This window comes from Arachis stenosperma, chromosome 9, assembly GCF_014773155.1.
Source record: "Arachis stenosperma cultivar V10309 chromosome 9, arast.V10309.gnm1.PFL2, whole genome shotgun sequence".
NCBI lineage: Eukaryota > Viridiplantae > Streptophyta > Magnoliopsida > Fabales > Fabaceae > Arachis > Arachis stenosperma.
This window is the reverse complement of record NC_080385.1, coordinates 65,523,989-65,541,174: the sequence shown is the minus strand read 5'-3', so window position 1 is coordinate 65,541,174 and position 17,186 is coordinate 65,523,989. Positions and strand designations below refer to the sequence as shown.

Below are 17,186 nucleotides of genomic sequence, written 5' to 3'. Positions count from 1 at the left end.
TTCTTGTTAGTTAAGTAATTAATTTTAATTTTAAAAATTAAATCTTTTCATCTTTTATTATATCTTTTTCAAAAATTTTATCTTTTTCAAAATTTGATTTAAAAATATCTTATCTAACTTCTTATCTTCTTATCGTTTCAAATTTGATTTTAATATCTTTTTCAACTAACTAATTAACTTTTTGTTTGTTTCTTATCTTTTTCAAAACCACCTAACTACTTTTCCCTCTCAATTTTCGAAAATATCTCACCCTTTTTCAAAATTCTTTTTAATTAATTAATTAGTTTTAATTTAAATTTAATCTTATTTCTTATCTCTAATTTTTGAAAATTTCTAACCCTTTTTAAAAATTATTTTCGAATTTTCTGTCTCTTCTCTCTTATTCTATTTAATTATTTATTTACTAACACTTCTCTTCACCTCTCTTCACCCAAATATCCGAACCCACTCTTCTTCATTCTTCTCCCCTTTCTTCTTCAACTAACACAAAGGAATATCTATACTGTGACATAGAGGATTCCTCTCCTTTTCTTGTTTTCTTCTCTTTCATATGAGCAGGAACAGGGAAAAAGGCACTCTTGTTGAAATTGATCCTGAACCTGAAAGGACTATGAAAAGGAAACTAAGAGAAACTAAATTACAACAATCCAGAAACAACCTTTCAGAAATTTTCGAACAAGAGAAGGAGATGGCAGCCGAAAATAATAATAATGCAAGGAGAATGCTTGGTGACTTCACAAAGCCAACATCCAAATTTGATGGAAGAAGCATCTCCATTCCTGCCATTGGAGCCAACAACTTTGAGCTGAAACCTCAGCTAGTTGCCTTAATGCAACAAAACTGCAAGTTTTATGGACTTCCATCTGAAGATCCTTATCAGTTTTTAACTGAGTTCTTGCAGATCTGTGAGACTGTAAAGACGAATGGAGTTGATCCTGAAGTCTACAGACTCATGCTTTTCCCTTTTGCTATAAGAGACAGAGCTAGAATATGGTTGGATTCACAACCTAAGGATAGCCTGGACTCTTGGGTTAAGCTGGTCACTGCCTTCTTGGATAAATTCTTTCCTCCTCAAAAGCTGAGTAAGTTTAGAGTGGATGTTCAGACCTTCAAACAAAAAGATGGTGAATCCCTCTATGAAGCATGGGAAAGATACAAGCAGCTGACCAAAAGATGTCCATCTGACATGTTTTCAGAATGGACCATATTAAATATATTCTACTATGGCCTATCTGAATTTTCAAAAATGTCATTGGACCATTCTGCAGGTGGATCTATTCACCTGAAGAAAATGCAAGAAGAGGCTCAAGAACTCATTGACATGGTTGCAAATAACCAATTTATGTACACTTCTGAGAGGAATTTTGTGAATAATGGAATACCTCAGAAGAAGGGAGTTCTTGAAATTGATGCTCTGAATGCCATATTGGCTCAGAACAAAATGTTGACTCAGCAAGTCAACATGATCTCTCAAAATTTGAATGGATGGCAAAATGCATCCAACAGTACTAAAGAGGCAGCTTCTGAAGAAGCTTATGATCCTGAGAACCCTGCAATGGCAGAGGTCAATTACATAGGTGAACCTTATGGAAACACCTATAATTCATCATGGAGAAATCATCCAAATTTCTCATGGAAGGATCAACAAAAGCCTCAACAAGGCTTTAACAATGTTGGACGCAATAGGCTGAGCAATAGCAAGCCTTTTCCATCATCTTCTCAGCAACAAACAGAGAATTCTGAACAAAATACTTCCAACTTAGCCAATCTAGTCTCTGATCTATCAAAGGCCACTTTCAATTTTATGAGTGAAACAAGATCCTCCATCAGAAATCTGGAGGCTCAAGTGGGCCAGCTGAGTAAGAAAGTCATTGAAACTCCTCCCAGTATTCTCCCAAGCAATGCTGAAGAGAATCCAAAAGGAGAGTGCAAGGCCATTGATGTAATCAACATGGCCGAATGCACAAGGGAGGAGGAGGACGAAAATCCTAGTGAGGAAGACCTCCTGGGACGTCCCTCAAGCAAGAAGGAGTTTCCTATTAAGGATCCAAAGGAATCTGAGGCTCATATAGAGACCATAGAGATTCCATTAAATCTCCTTCTGCTATTCATGAGCTCTGAAGACTATTCGTCCTCTGAAGAGGATGAAGATGTGACTGGAGAGCAAGTTGCTCAATATTTAGGCGCTATCATGAAGCTAAATGCCAAGTTGTTTGGTAATGAGACTTGGGAAAGTGAACCTCCCTTGCTCATTAATGAACTAGATACCTAGATTCAGCAAATTTTACCTCAAAAGAGACAAGATCCTGGCAAGTTCTTAATACCTTGTACCATAGGCACCATGACCTTTGAAAAAGCTCTATGTGATCTGGGGTCAGGGATAAATCTTATGCCACTCTCTGTAATGGAGAAGCTGGGGATCATTGAGGTACAACCTGCCTTGTTCTCATTACAATTGGCAGACAAGTCATTGAGACAAGCTTATGGAATAGTAGTAGACGTGTTAGTAAAGGTTGAAGGCCTTTACATCCCTACTGATTTCATAATCTTAGACACTAGGAAGGAAGAGGATGAATGTATCATCCTTGGAAGACCTTTCCTAGCCACAGCAGGAGCTGTGATAGATGTCAACAGAGGTAAATTAGTCCTTCAATTGAATGGGGACTACCTTGTGTTTAAGGCACATGGCCATCCCTCTATGACAAAAGAGAGTAAGCATGAAGAGCTTCTCTCAGTTCAGAGTCAAGAAGAGCCCCCACAGTCAAACTCTATGTTTGGTGTTGGGAGGCCACAACCAAACTCTAAGTTTGGTGTTAAGACCCCATATCCAAACTCTAAGTTTGGTGTTGGGACTATACAACATTGACCTGATCACCTTTGTGGCTCCATGAGAGCCCACTGTCAAGCTATTGACATTAAAGAAGCGCTTGTTAGGAGGCAACCCAATTTTATTTATCTAATTTTTATTCTATTTTATTTTATTGTTATTTTGTGTTTTATTAGGTACATGATCATGAGGAGTCACGAAAAAAATCATAAAAATTAAAAACAGAATCTAAAACAGCAGAAGAAAAATCACACCCTGGAGGGAGGACAGGCTGGCGTTCAACGCCAGTAAGAAGCATCTGGCTGGCGTTCAACGCCAGAACAGAGCATGAATCTGGCACTGAACGCCAGAAACAAGCAACATTCTGGCGTTTGAACGCCAGGAATGTGCCTTAAGAAAAGCTGGCGCTGAACGCCAGTAACAAGCATGGAACTGGCGTTCAACGCCAGAAACATGCTACATATGGGCGTTGAACGCCCAGAACATGCTTTACATGGGCGTTGAACGCCCAGAACATGCTTTACATGGGCGTTGAACACCCAGAACGTGCATCACCTCGGCGTTTAAACGCCAGAATGGGATGCAAAGGCATTTTACATGCCTATTTGATGCAGGGATGGAATTCCTTGACACCTCAGGATCTGTAGACCCCACAGGATCACCTCAGGATCTGTGGACCCCACAGGATCCCCACCTAACATATTCCCACCTTACCTCCTAATCTTATTTACACTCTCCCCCATATCACACTTCCCAAAACCCTTCACCAATCACCTCAATCTCTCTTCCCCATCACCTATTCACCACTCACATCTATCCACTCTTCCCCATAAACCCCACCTACCTCCAAAATTCAAAAATCTTTCCCACCCAAACCCACCCTAAAATGGCCGAACCTACCCTCTCCCCTTTCCCTATATAAACCCCTCCATTCCACTTCATTTTCACACAACACAACCCCCTCTTCTATACCTTGGCCGGAACACCATCTCTCCCTTCTCCTCAATATTTTCTTTTTCTTCTTCTTATCTTCTTTCTTCTCTTACTCGAGGGCGAGCAATATTTTAAGTTTGGTGTGGTAAAAACATAAACTTTTTGTTTTTCCATTACCATCAATGACACCTAAGGCCGGAGAATCCTCTAGAAAAGGAAAAGGGAAGACAAAAGCTTCCACCTCCGAGTCATGGGAGATGGAAAGATTCATCTCCAAAAGCCATCAAGACCACTTCTATGATGTTGTGGCAAAGAAGAAGGTGATCCCTGAGGTCCTTTTCAAGCTCAAGAAAAATGAGTATCCGGAGATCCGACATGAGATCCGAAGAAGAGGCTGGGAAGTCCTAACCAACCCCATGCAACAAGTCGGAATCTTAATGGTTCAAGAGTTCTATGCCAATGCATGGATCACTAGGAACCATGATCAAAGTATGAACCTGAATCCAAAGAATTATCTCACAATGGTTCGGGGGAAATACTTAGATTTTAGTCCGGAGAATGTGAGATTGGCATTCCACTTGCCCATGATGCAAGAAGATGTACGCCCCTACACTAGAAGGGTCAACTTTAATCAAAGGTTGGACCAAGTCCTTATAGACATATGTGTGGAAGGAGCTCAATGGAAGAGAGACTCCAAAGGCAAGCCAGTCCAACTAAGAAGACTGGACCTCAAGCCTGTGGCTAGAGGATGGTTGGAGTTCATTCAACGCTCCATCATTCCCACTAGCAACCGATCTGAAGTTACTGTGGATCGGGCCATCATGATTCATAGCATCATGATTGGAGAGGAAGTAGAAGTTCATGAAGTCATCTCCAATGAATTCTACAAAATAGCCGAAAAGCCCTCCACCATGGCAAGGCTAGCTTTTCCTCACCTTATTTGCCATCTATGTTACTCAACTGGAGTTATCATAGAAGGAGACATCTCCATTGAAGAGGATAAGCCCATCACCAAGAAGAGGATGGAGCGAGCAAGAGAGACCCTCCACGGTTCTCAAGAGATGCATGAGGAAGCTCATCATCAAGAAATCCCTGAGATGCCTCAAGGGATGCACTTTCCTCCCAACAACTATTGGGAATAACTCAACACTTTCTTAGAAGATTTGAGCCACAATGTGGAACAATTAAGGGTGGAATATCATGAGCACTCCATCATTCTCCATGAAATAAAAGAAGACCAAAGAGCAATGAGGGAGGAGCAACAAAGGCAAGGAAGGGACATAGAAGAGCTTAAGGACATTGTTGGTCCTTCAAGAAGAAGACGCCACTAAGGTGGATTCATTCCTTGTTCTTATTTCTTTCTATTTTTCGGTTTCTATGTTATGTTTATCTATGTTTTGTGTCTCTACTTCATGATCATTAGTATGTAGTAACCATGTCTTAAAGCTATGAATAAAATCCATTAATCCTTCACCTCTCTTAAATGAAAAATGTTTTTAATTCAAAAGAACAAGAAGTACATGAATTTCGAATTTATCCTTGAATTTAGTTTAATTATATTGATGTGGTGACAATACTTTTTGTTTTCAGAATGAATGATTGAACAGTGCATGTTTTTGATTTTGTTGTTTATGAATGTTAAAACTGTTGGCTCTTGAAAGAATGATGAAAAAAGAGAAAAGTTATTGATGATTCGAAAAATCATGAAATTGATTCTTGAAGCAAGAAAAAGCAGTGAATAGCAAAAGCTTGCGAAAAAAAAAATGGTGAAAAAAGATATAGAAAGAAAAAGAAAAAGCAAGCAGAAAAAGCCAATAGCCCTTAAAACCAAAAGGCAAGGGTAAAAAGGATTCAAAGCAGAAAGAGTGTGCTTAAGAGCTCTGGACACCACTAACTGGGGACTCTAGCAAAGCTGAGTCATAATCTGAAAAGGTTCACCCAGTTATGTGTCTGTGGCATTTATGTATCCAGTGGTAATACTGGAAAACAAAGTGCTTAGGGCCACGGCCAAGACTCATAAGTAGCTGTGTTCAAGAATCAACATGCTTAACTAGGAAAGTCAATAACACTATCTGAACTCTGAGTTCCTAGAGACGCCAATCACTCTAAACTTCAAAGGAAAAAGTGAGATGCCAAAACTATTCAGAAGCAAAAAGCTACAAGTCCCGCTCATCTAATTAGAATTAATATTCATTGATATTTTGGAATTTATAGTATATTCTCTTCTTTTTATCCTATTTGATTTTCAGTTCCTTGGGGAAAAGCAACAATTTAAGTTTGGTGTTGTGATGAGCGGATAATTTATACGCTTTTTGGCATTGTTTTTAGGTAGTTTTTAGTAAGTTCAAGCTACTTTTAGGGATGTTTTCATTAGTTTTTATGTTAAATTCACATTTCTGGACTTTACTATGAGTTTGTGTATTTTTCTATGATTTCAGGTAATTTCTGGCTGAAATTGAGGGACTTGAGCAAAACTCTGAAAAAGGCTGACAAAAGGACTGCTGATGCTGTTGGAATCTGACCTCCCTGCACTCGAAATGGATTTTCTGGAGCTACAGAACTCCAAATGGCGCGCTCTTAACGGCGTTGGAAAGTAGACATCCAAAGCTTTTCAGAAATATATAATAGTTCATACTTTATTCGGAAATTGATGACGTAAAGTGGCGCTCAACGCCAAGTACATGCTGCTATCTGGAGTTAAACGCCAGAAACACGTCATAACCCGGAGTTGAACGCCAGAAACACGTTATAACTCGGCGTTCAACTCCAAGAAAAACCTCAGCTCGTGGATAGATCATGCTCAGCCCAAGCATACACCAAGTGGGCCCCGGAAGTGGATTTATGCATCAATTACTTACTCATGTAAACCCTAGTAGCTAGTCTAGTATATATATAGGACTTTTAACCATTGTATTAGACATCTTTTGACCACGTTTCATCTTTTTGATCACTTTAGATCGAAGGAACATCTGGGGGCACATAGTCCTTAGACCATGGGGGCTGGCCATTCGGCCATGCCTGAACCTTTCACTTATGTATTTTCAACGGTGGAGTTTCTGCACACCATAGATTAAGGGTGTGGAGCTCTGCTGTACCTCAAGTTTCAATACAATTCCCATTACTTTATATTCAATTCTATTTTATTCTTATTCCAAGATATATGTTGCACTTCAACTTGATGAATGTGATGATCCGTGACACTCATCATCATTCTCACCTATGAACGCGCGTGACTGACAACCACTTCCGTTCTACTTTAGGCCGGGCGCATATCTCTTAGATTCCCCAACAGAATCTTCGTGGTATAAGCTAGATAGATGGCGGCATTCATGGAGATCTGGAAAGTCTAACCTTGTCTGTGGTATTCTGAGTAGGATCCCGGGAATCCGGAAAGTCTAACCTTGTCTGTGGTATTTCGAGTAGGATTTCGGTATTGAATGACTGTGACGAGCTTCAAACTCCTGAAGGCTGGGCGTTAGTGACAGACGCAAAATAATCAAGGGATTCTATTCCAGCCTGATTGAGAACCGACAGATGATTAGCCGTGCCGTGACAGAGCATTTGGACCATTTTCACTGAGAGGATGGGATGTAGCCATCAACAAGGGTGATGCCTCCAGACGATTAGCCATGGAGTGACAGCGCATAGGACCATTTTCCCGAGAGGATAAAAAGTAGCCATTGAAGACGGTGATGCCCTACATACAGCTTGCCATGGAAAGGAGTAAGAAGGATTGGACGAATGTAACAAGAAAGTAGAGATTCGAGAGGATTCTAGCATCTCCACACGCCTATCTGAAATTCCCACCATTGATTTACATAAGTATTTCTATCCTATTTTATTTTCTGTTTATTATTAATTTTTGAACTTATCATAAACCAATTTAATCTGCCTAACTGAGATTTACAAGGTGACCATAGCTTGCTTCATACCAACAATCTCTGTGGGATCGACCCTTACTCACGTAAGGTATTACTTGGATGACCCAGTACACTTGCTGGTTAAGTTGAACGGAGTTATGATCACACCAGGGATTATTAAGATCCCAATTCATCACACCATGATCTCTTTGGAGTATTTTTGACTTCATACAAATACAAAGAGACCAACTTTGAGGATCACAATTTCGTCCACCATCCTTCAATTTTAGCCAGAAAATACCTGAAATCACAGAAAAACACACAAATTCATAGTAAAGTCCAGAAATGTGAATTTTTCTTAAAAACTAATAAAAATATACTAAAAAGTAAATAAAACATACTAAAAACTATATAAAAACAATGCCAAAAAACATATAAATTATCCGCTCATCACAACACCAAACTTAAATTGTTACTTGTCTCCAAGCAATTGAAAACAAAATAGGATAAAAAGAAGAGAATATACAATGAATCTCATAATATCAATGAAACTTAGTCCCAATTAGATGAGCGGGGCTAGTAGCTTTTTACTTCTGAACAGTTTTGGCATCTCACTTTATCCTTTGAAATTCAGAATGATTGGCATCTATAGGAACTTAGAATTTTAGATAGTGTTATTGATTCTCCTAGTTAAGTATGTTGATTCTTGAACACAGCTACTTTATGAGTCTTGGCCGTGGCCCTAAGCACTTTGTTTTCCAATATTACCACCGGATACACAAATGCCACAGACACATAACTACGTGAACCTTTTTCAGATTGTGACTCAGCTTTGCTAAAGTCCCCAGTTAGAGGTGTCCAGAGTTCTTAAACACACTCTTTTTACTTTGGATCACGACTTTAACCACTCAGTCTCAAGCTTTTCACTTGGACCTTCATGACACAAGCACATGGTTAGGGACAGCTTGATTTAGCCGCTTAGGCCTGGATTTTATTTCCTTGGGCCCTCCTATCCATTAATGCTCAAAGCCTTGGATCCTTTTTACCCTTGCCTTTTGGTTTAAAGGGCTATTGGCTTTTTCTGCTTGCTTTTTCTTTCTCTTTCTCTTTTTTTTGCCACTTTTTTCTTTTTTTTTCACTGCTTTTTCTTGCTTCAAGAATAAATTTCATGATTTTTCAGATTATTAATAACATTTCTCTTTGTTCATCATTCTTTCAAGAGCCAACAATTTTAACATTCATAAACAACAAGAAAAAAAATTATGCACTATTCAAGCATTCATTCAGAAAAACAAAAAGTATTTCCACCACATCAAAATAATTAAACAAATTTCAAGATAAAAATTGAAATCCAAGTACTTCTTGTTCTTTTGTAATTAAGCACATTTTTTCATTTAAGAGAGGTGAAGGATTCATGGAATTATTCATAGCTTTAAGACATAGACACTAGACACTAATGATCATGTAATGAAGACACAAACATAGACAAACATGAAGCTCAAAAACCAAAAACAGAAAATAAATAAACAAGGAGATTAAGGAATGAGTCCACCTTAGTGTGGGTGGCGTCTTCCTCTTGAAGAACCAATGGAGCGCCTAAGCTCCTCTATGTCTCTTCCTTGCCCTTGTTGCTCCTCCCTCATAGCTTTTTGATCTTCTCTAATCTCATGGAGAATTATGGAGTGCTCTTGGTGCTCCACCCTTAGTTGGCCCATGTTGTAACTCAAGCCTTCTAAGGAGGTGTTGAGTTGTTCCCAATAGTTGTGTGGAGGAAATTGCATCCCTTGAGGCATCTCAGGGATTTCTTGATGAGGATCCTCCTCATGCTCTTGTTGAGGTCCATGAATGAGCTCTCTTGTTTGCTCCATCATTTTCTTAGCGATGGGCTTGTCCTCTTCAATGAGGATGTCTCCTCCTATGTCAACCCCAGCTAAATTGCATAGATGACAAATGAGATGAGGAAAGGCTAACCTTGCCAAAGTGGATGACTTGTCAGCCACCTTGTAGAGTTCTAGAGGTTTGATCTAATGAACTTCTACTTCCTCCCCAATCATGATACTATGGATCATTATGGCCCGATCCACAGTCACTTCAGATCGGTTGCTAGTAGGAATGATGGAGCGTTGGATAAACTCCAGCCATCCTCTAGCCACAGGCTTAAGGTCCGGTCTTCTCAATTGAACCGAATTGCCTCTTGAGTCTCTTTTCCATTGAGCTCCTTCCACACATATGTCCATGAGGACTTGGTCCAACCTTTGATCAAAGTTGACCTTTCTAGTGTAGGGGCATCCATTTTCTTGCATAATTGGCAAGTGGAACGCCAACCTTACATTTTTTGGACTGAAATCTAAGTATTTCCCCCGAACTATTGTAAGCCAATTCTTCGGAATTGGGTTCATACTTTGATCATGGTTCCTAGTGATCCATGCATTGGCATATAACTCTTGAACCATTAAGATTCTGACTTGTTGAACGGGGTTGGTCAGAACTTCCCAACCTCTTCTTCGGATCTCCTGTCGGATCTCCGGATACTCATTTTTCTTGAGCATGAAAGGGACCTCAGGGATCACCTTCTTCTTGGCCACAACTTCATAGAAGTGGTCTTGATGGACCTTTGAGATGAATCTCTCCATCTCCTATGACTCGGAGGTGGAAGCTTTTGCCTTCCCTTTCCTCTTTCTAGAGGTTTCTCCAGCCTTAGGTGCCATAAATAGTTATGGAAAAACAAAAAAGCAATGCTTTTACCATACCAAACTTAAAAGGTTTGCTTGTCCTCGAGCAAAAGAAGAAAGAAAGAAGGAGGAGAAGAAGAAAATAGAGGAGATTGAGGGAGATAGGTGGTTCGGCCAAGAGGGGGAAAAGGTGTTTTTGCTGTGTGAATATGAAGGAGTAGTGAGGGGTTTATATATGGGTGAGGGGAGGGTTGGGTTTCGGTCATTAGGTTTGGGTTTGGGAGGAAAAAGTGTTTGAATTTTAAAGTGAGGTAGATGGGGTTTTTGGGGAAGAGATATGGAGGTGATTGGTGTAGAGAATATAGGAAAGAGGATATGATTTGATTGGTGAGTGAGAGAGAGAGGGGTAAGGTAGGTGGGGATCCTGTGGGATCCACAGATTCTGAGGGGTCAAGGATGTATCATCCCTGCTCCTTTTAGGCATGAAAAACGCCCTTACTATGCAATCCTGGTGTTTAACGCCAGATTGCTGCTTGTTTCTGGCGTTAAACGCCTGCTTTTATTCCTTTCCTGGCATTAAATGCCAGGTTGCAACCTGTTTCTGGCGTTTAACGCCAGTCTGGTACTTGTTTCTGGCGTTTAACGCCCAGAATGGTGCCAGACTGGGCGTTAAACACCCATTCTGCTACCCTTACTGGCGTTTAAACGTGAGTAAGTGTTTCCTCTTGGGTGTCATATTTTTAATGCTATTTTTTATTTTTCTTTAATTTTTGTAATTATTTTTGTGACTCCACATGATCATCAACCTAAAAAAAAGAAAATAACATGAAATAACATAGATAAATAAAAATTGAGTTGCCTCCCAATAAGCGTGATGAGCGGATAATTTATATGCTTTTTGGCATTATTTTTATAGAGTTTTTAGTATGATTTAGTTAGTTTTTAGTATATTTTTAGTAGTTTTAAGCAAAATTCACATTTCTAGACTTTATTATGAGTTTTTATGTTTTTCTATGATTTTAGGTATTTTCTGGCTGAAATTGAGGGACCTTAGCAAAAATCTGATTCAGAGGCTGACAAAGGACTGCAGATGCTGTTGGATTCTGACCTCCCTGCACTCGAAGTAGATTTTCTGGAGCTACAGAACTCTAAATGGTGCGCTCTCAATTGCGTTGGAAAGTATACATCCAGGGCTTTCTAGCAATATATAATAGTCCATACTTTGCTCTAGTTTTGATGACGTAAAATGGCGTTAAAATTCCAGCTCTCTGCCCTTTTCTGGCGTCAAAACGCCAGAACTGGCATAAAAGTTGGAGTTAAAGGCCCAAACTGGCATAAAAGCTGGCGTTTAACTCCAGGAATAGCCTATGCATGTGAAAGCTCCAATGCTCAGCCCAAGCACACACCAAGTGGGCCCCAGAAGTGGATTTCTGCACTACCTATCTTAGTTTACTCATTTTCTGTAAACCTAGGTTCCTAGTTGAGTATAAAAACTACTTTTAGAGAGTTATTTTGCACCTCATGACATTTTCATGTTTTACATTGTATCTCTACGGCATGAGTCTCTAAACTCCACTGTTGGGGGTGAGGAGCTCTGCTGTGTCTCGATGGATTAATGCAATTACCACTGTTTTCTATTCAATCACGCTTGTCTCCATTCTAAGATATTCATTCGAACTTAAACATGATGAATGTGATGATCCGTGACACCCATCACCATTCTCAACTAATGAACGCGTGGCTGATAACTACCTCCGTTCTATCTTAGATTGAATGTGTATCTCTTAGCCTCCAATGTGAAAGATCGGAGTCTTTGTGGTATAAGCTAGGATTATTGGCGGCCATTCTTGAGATCCGGAAAGTCTAAACCTTGTCTGTGGTATTCCGAGTAGGATTTGGGAAGGGATGAGTGTGACGAGCTTCAACTTGCAAGTGTTGGGCGTAGTGACAGACGCAAAAAGATCACTGGATTCTATTCCAACATGATCGAGAACCGACAGATGATTAGCCGTGCGGTGACAGCGCACATGGACCATTTTCACTAAGAGGATGGGAAGTAGCCATTGAAAACAGTGACACCCTACACACAGCTTGCCATGGAAGGAGCCTTGCGTGCGTGAAGAAGAAGACAGTAGGAAAACAGAGATTCTGATGACAGAGCATCTCCAAAACTCCAACTTGTTCTCCATAGTTGAATCACAAGTACCTTTTATTTCATGCTCTTTTATTTTATTGCAAATAAAACCCTTTTCATTGATAATCTCCTGACTGAGAGGATGGGATGTAGCCATTGACAACGGTGATGCCCTACATACAGCTTGCCATGGAAAGGAGTAAGAAGGATTGGATGAATGTAATAAGAAAGTAGAGATTCGAGAGGAGTACAGCATCTCCACATGCCTATCTGAAATTCCCACCATGGAATTATATGAGTAACTATTTACTATTTTATTTTCTGTTTATTATTTATTTTCGAACTTATCATAAACCATTTAATCTACCTAACTGAGATTTACAAGGTAACCATAGCTTGCTTCATACCAACAATCTCTGTGGGATCGACCCTTACTCACGTAAGGTATTACTTGGATGACCCAGTACACTTGCTGGTTAAGTTGAACGGAGTTGTGTCCACACATAGCCAAGAGCCACAATAATGATTCCATACAAAAACAAAGAGTACTACATTGATGTGATCACAATTTCGTCTACCACTGCTGACACACCATTTATATTTGACACAAAGTGTCTGCAGGCGTTGGAGACCCTGAAAGCCAAGCTGGTTATAGCACCAGTCATTTCTGCACCAAACTAGACATTACCATTCGAGCTGATGTGTGATGCTAGTGACCATGCCATTGGTGCAGTATTAGGACAGAGGCATTACAAACTTCTGCATGTCATTTACTATCCTCGCCGTGTCCTAAATGATGCGCAGAAGAATTACACAACCACAGAAAAGGAATTGCTTACAGTGGTTTATGACATTGACAAGTTCAGATCCTATTTGGTAGGATCAAAGGTGATTATGTACACTGACCATGCTGCTCTTAAATATCTACTCACAAAGTAGGATTCAAAACCCAGGCTCATAAGGTGGGTGCTGCTTCTACAAGAGTTTGATATAGAAATAAGAGATAGAAAAGGGACAAAAAACCAAGTGGCAGATCACCTGTCCCGGATAGAACCAGTAGAAGGGGCGTCCCTCCCCATCACTGAGATCACTGAAACCTTTTCGGATGAGTAACTCTTTGCCATTCAGGAAGTACCATGGTTTACAGACATTGCAAACTATAAGGCTGCAAGGTTCATACCCATGGAGTACAGCAGGCAGCAAATGAAAAAATTAATTTCTGTTGCAAAGTACTACTTGTGGGATGAACCATATCTCTTTAAGGGATGCGCAGACGGATTAATCGGTAGGTGTGTGCCTAGAGAAGAAGCGCAGAGGATCCTTTGGCACTGCCATGGATCACAATATGGAGGACATTTCGGAAGTGAGCAAACAGCCACAAAAGTCCTCCAATATGGCTTCTACTGGCCTACTCTCTATAAAGACTCCCAAGAGTTTGTATAGAACTGTGATAGTTGCCAGAGAGCTGGTAATCTTTCTCATGGTTACGCCATGCCTCAACAAGGGATCTTAGAGATTGAATTGTTTGACGTATGGGGTATTGACTTCATGGGGTCTTTCTCACCTTCATACTCAAACACTTATATTCTGGTGGCAGTAGACTATGTATCTAAATGGGTAGAGACAATTGCAACACCCACTAGTGATACTAAAACAGTGATAAAGTTCCTCCAGATACACATCTTCAGTAGATTTGGTGTCCCCAGAGCCATAATCAGTGATGGAGGCACTCATTTCTGCAAAAAACAGCTTTACTCTGCTATGGTCCGGTATGGAATTTGCCACAAGGTGGCAACTCCGTATCATCCACAGACAAATGGGCAAGCTGAGGTCTCTAATAGAGAACTAAAGAGGATCCTGGAATGGACTGTAATGGCCCGTAGAAAGGATTGGGCAAAAAGCTTAGATGATGCTCTGTGGACATACAGAACAGCATTCAAGACTCCTATAGAAACTTCTCCATACCAACTTGTGTATGGTAAGGCCTGTCATTTGCCCATGGAATTGGAACACAAGGCCTACTGGGCAACCAGATTCATAAACTTTGATGCTAAATTAGCTAGAGAGAAAAGATTGCTCAAGTTGAATGAGCTAGAGGAGTTCAGACTCAATGCTTTCGAAAATGCAAAAATTTACAAGGAGAAAGCAAGAAGATGGCATGCCAAGAAATTGTCATCCAAAGTCTTTGAACCAGGACAAAAGGTCCTTCTATTCAACTCTAGACTCAGATTATTCCCTGGGAAATTAAAATCCCGGTGGAGGGGACCATATGTGATTACAAGTGTGTCACCATATGGATATGTGGAGCTTCAAGATACTGACTCTGATAAAAGATTCATTGTTAATGGACAAAGAGTCAAACACTATCTTGAAAGCAATATTGAGCAGGAATGCTCAAAACTGAGACTAGAATAACATTCAGTGAGGTCCAACTAAAGACAATAAAGAAGCGCTTATTGGGAGGCAACCAATTTTATTTTAATTTTATCTATATTATTTTGTTTTCTTTTAGGATGGTGATCATGTGAAGTCACAAAGACAATTATAAAAATAAAGGAAAAAATCAAAAGCAATATTGAAAACAGCACACCCTGGAGGAAAGACTTTCTGACATTTAAACGCCAGTAAGGGTAGCAAAATGGGCGTTTAAACGCCCAATCTGGCACCTTTCTGGGAGTTTAAACGCCAGAATAGGGCACCAGACTAGCATTTAAAGGCTAGAACAGGGCAACAAACTGGCATTTAGATGCCAGAACATGAAGGAAAGCTGGCATTTAAATGCCAGAACAGGGAAGCAGACTGGCGTTTAAACGCCAAAATTGCACTCTAAGGCATTGTGAACGCCCAATTGGAGCAGGGATGAAGAATTCCTTGACCCTTCAGGATCTGTGGACTCCACAAGATCCCCACCAACCTTAACTCACGCTCTCTCCACTTCACACCTTTCTACAACACTCTTCCCCAAATATCCTTCACTAATCACCTCCATATCTCCTCCCCAAATACCCTCCATCTCCTCAATTTTCTTCTTCCCCTTCTTTCTTTCTTCTTTTGCTCGAGGACGAGCAAACCTTCTAAGTTTGGTGTGGTAAAAGCATTACTTTTTTGTTTTTCCATAACCATTTATGGCACCTAAGGCCAGAGAAACCTGTAGAAAGAGGAAAGGGAAGACAAAAGCTTCCACCTCTGAGTCATGGGAGATGGAGAGATTCATCTCAAGGGTCCATAGCTCAGTAGTAGAACATTTGACTGCACAACAAGAGAGCCCACTCATGGACCTCAACAAGAGCATGAGTAATTCCCTCATCAAGAAATCTCTGAGATACCTAAAGGGATACATTTTTCTCCACACAACTATTGGGACCAATTAAGGGTGGAATACCAAGAGCACTCCATCATCCTCCATGAGATTAGAGAAGTTCAAAGAGCTATGAGGGAGGAGCAACAAAGGCAAGAAAGAGACATAGAGGAGCTCAAGAGCACCATTGGTTCTTCAAGAGGACAAAGACGCCACCCTCACTAAGGTAGACTCATTCCTTAATCTCCTTGTCTATTTATTTTTCTATTTTTTGGCTTTATGTTGTATGTTCTATCTATGTTTGTGTCTTCACTACATGATCATTAGTTTCTAGTGTCTGTGTCTTAAAGCTATGAATAATTCCAGGAATCCTTCACTTCTCTTAAATGAAAAATATGCTTAATTACAAAAGAACAAGAAGCACTTGGATTTCAAATTTTATCTTGAAACTAGTTTAATTATTTTGATGTGGTGGCAATACTTTTTGCTCTCTGAATGAAAGCTCGAACAGTGCATATTTTTTTATCTTGTTGTTTGTGAATGTTAAAGTTGTTGGCTCTTGAAAGAATGATGAACAAAGAGAAATGTTATTGATAATCTGAAAAATCATGAAATTGATTCTTGAAGCAAGAAAAAGCAGTAAAAAAAAGGCAAAAAAAAAGAGAGAAAAGAAAAAGAAAAAGCAAGCAGAAAAAGCCAATAGCCCTTTAAACCAAAAGGCAAGGGTAAAAAGGATCCAAGGCTTTGAGCATTAATGGATAGGAGGGCCCAAGGAAATAAAATTCAGGCCTAAGCGGCTGAATCAAGCTGTCCCTAACCATGTGCTTGTGGCATGCAGGTCTAAGTGAAAAGCTTGAGACTGAGTGGTTAAAGTCGTGATCCAAAGCAAAAGAGTGTGCTTAAGAACTCTGGACACCTCTAACTTGGGACTTTAGCAAAGCTGAGTCACAATCTGAAAAGGTTCACCCAGTTATGTGTTTGTGGCATTTATGTATCCGATGGTAATACTGAAAAAAAAAGTGCTTAGTGTCACGGCCAAGACTCATAAAATAGCTGTGTTCAAGAATCAATGTACTGTACTAGGAGAATCAATAACACTATCCAAAATTCTAAGTTCCTATAGATGCCAATCATTCTGAATTTCAAAGGAAAAAGCGAGATGCCAAAATTGTTCAGAAGCAAAAAGCTACAGGCCCCGCTCATCTAATTAGAACTAAGTTTTATTGATACTGTGGGATTTATTGTATATTCTCTTCTTTTTATCCTATTTTGTTTTTAGTTGCTTGGGGACAAGCAACAATTTAAGTTTGGTGTTGTGATGAGCGGATAATTTATACGCTTTTTGGTATTATTTTTATATAGTTTTTAGTATGATTTAGTTAGTTTTTAGTATATTTTTTGTAGTTTTAAGAAAAATTAACATTTCTGGACTTTACTATGAGTTTGTGTGTTTTTTGTGATT

At 39.7% G+C, this 17,186-nt stretch overlaps 1 non-coding gene across 1 annotated transcript; it reads right to left on the bottom strand.

The window, feature by feature from the left end:
- Nucleotides 1-1,084: 1,084 nt before the first annotated feature.
- On the bottom strand, nucleotides 1,085-1,188 carry LOC130953403 (small nucleolar RNA R71). Its single transcript, XR_009075574.1, has one exon. It is a non-coding gene; the product is annotated as a small nucleolar RNA R71 (small nucleolar RNA).
- Nucleotides 1,189-17,186: the final 15,998 nt, after the last annotated feature.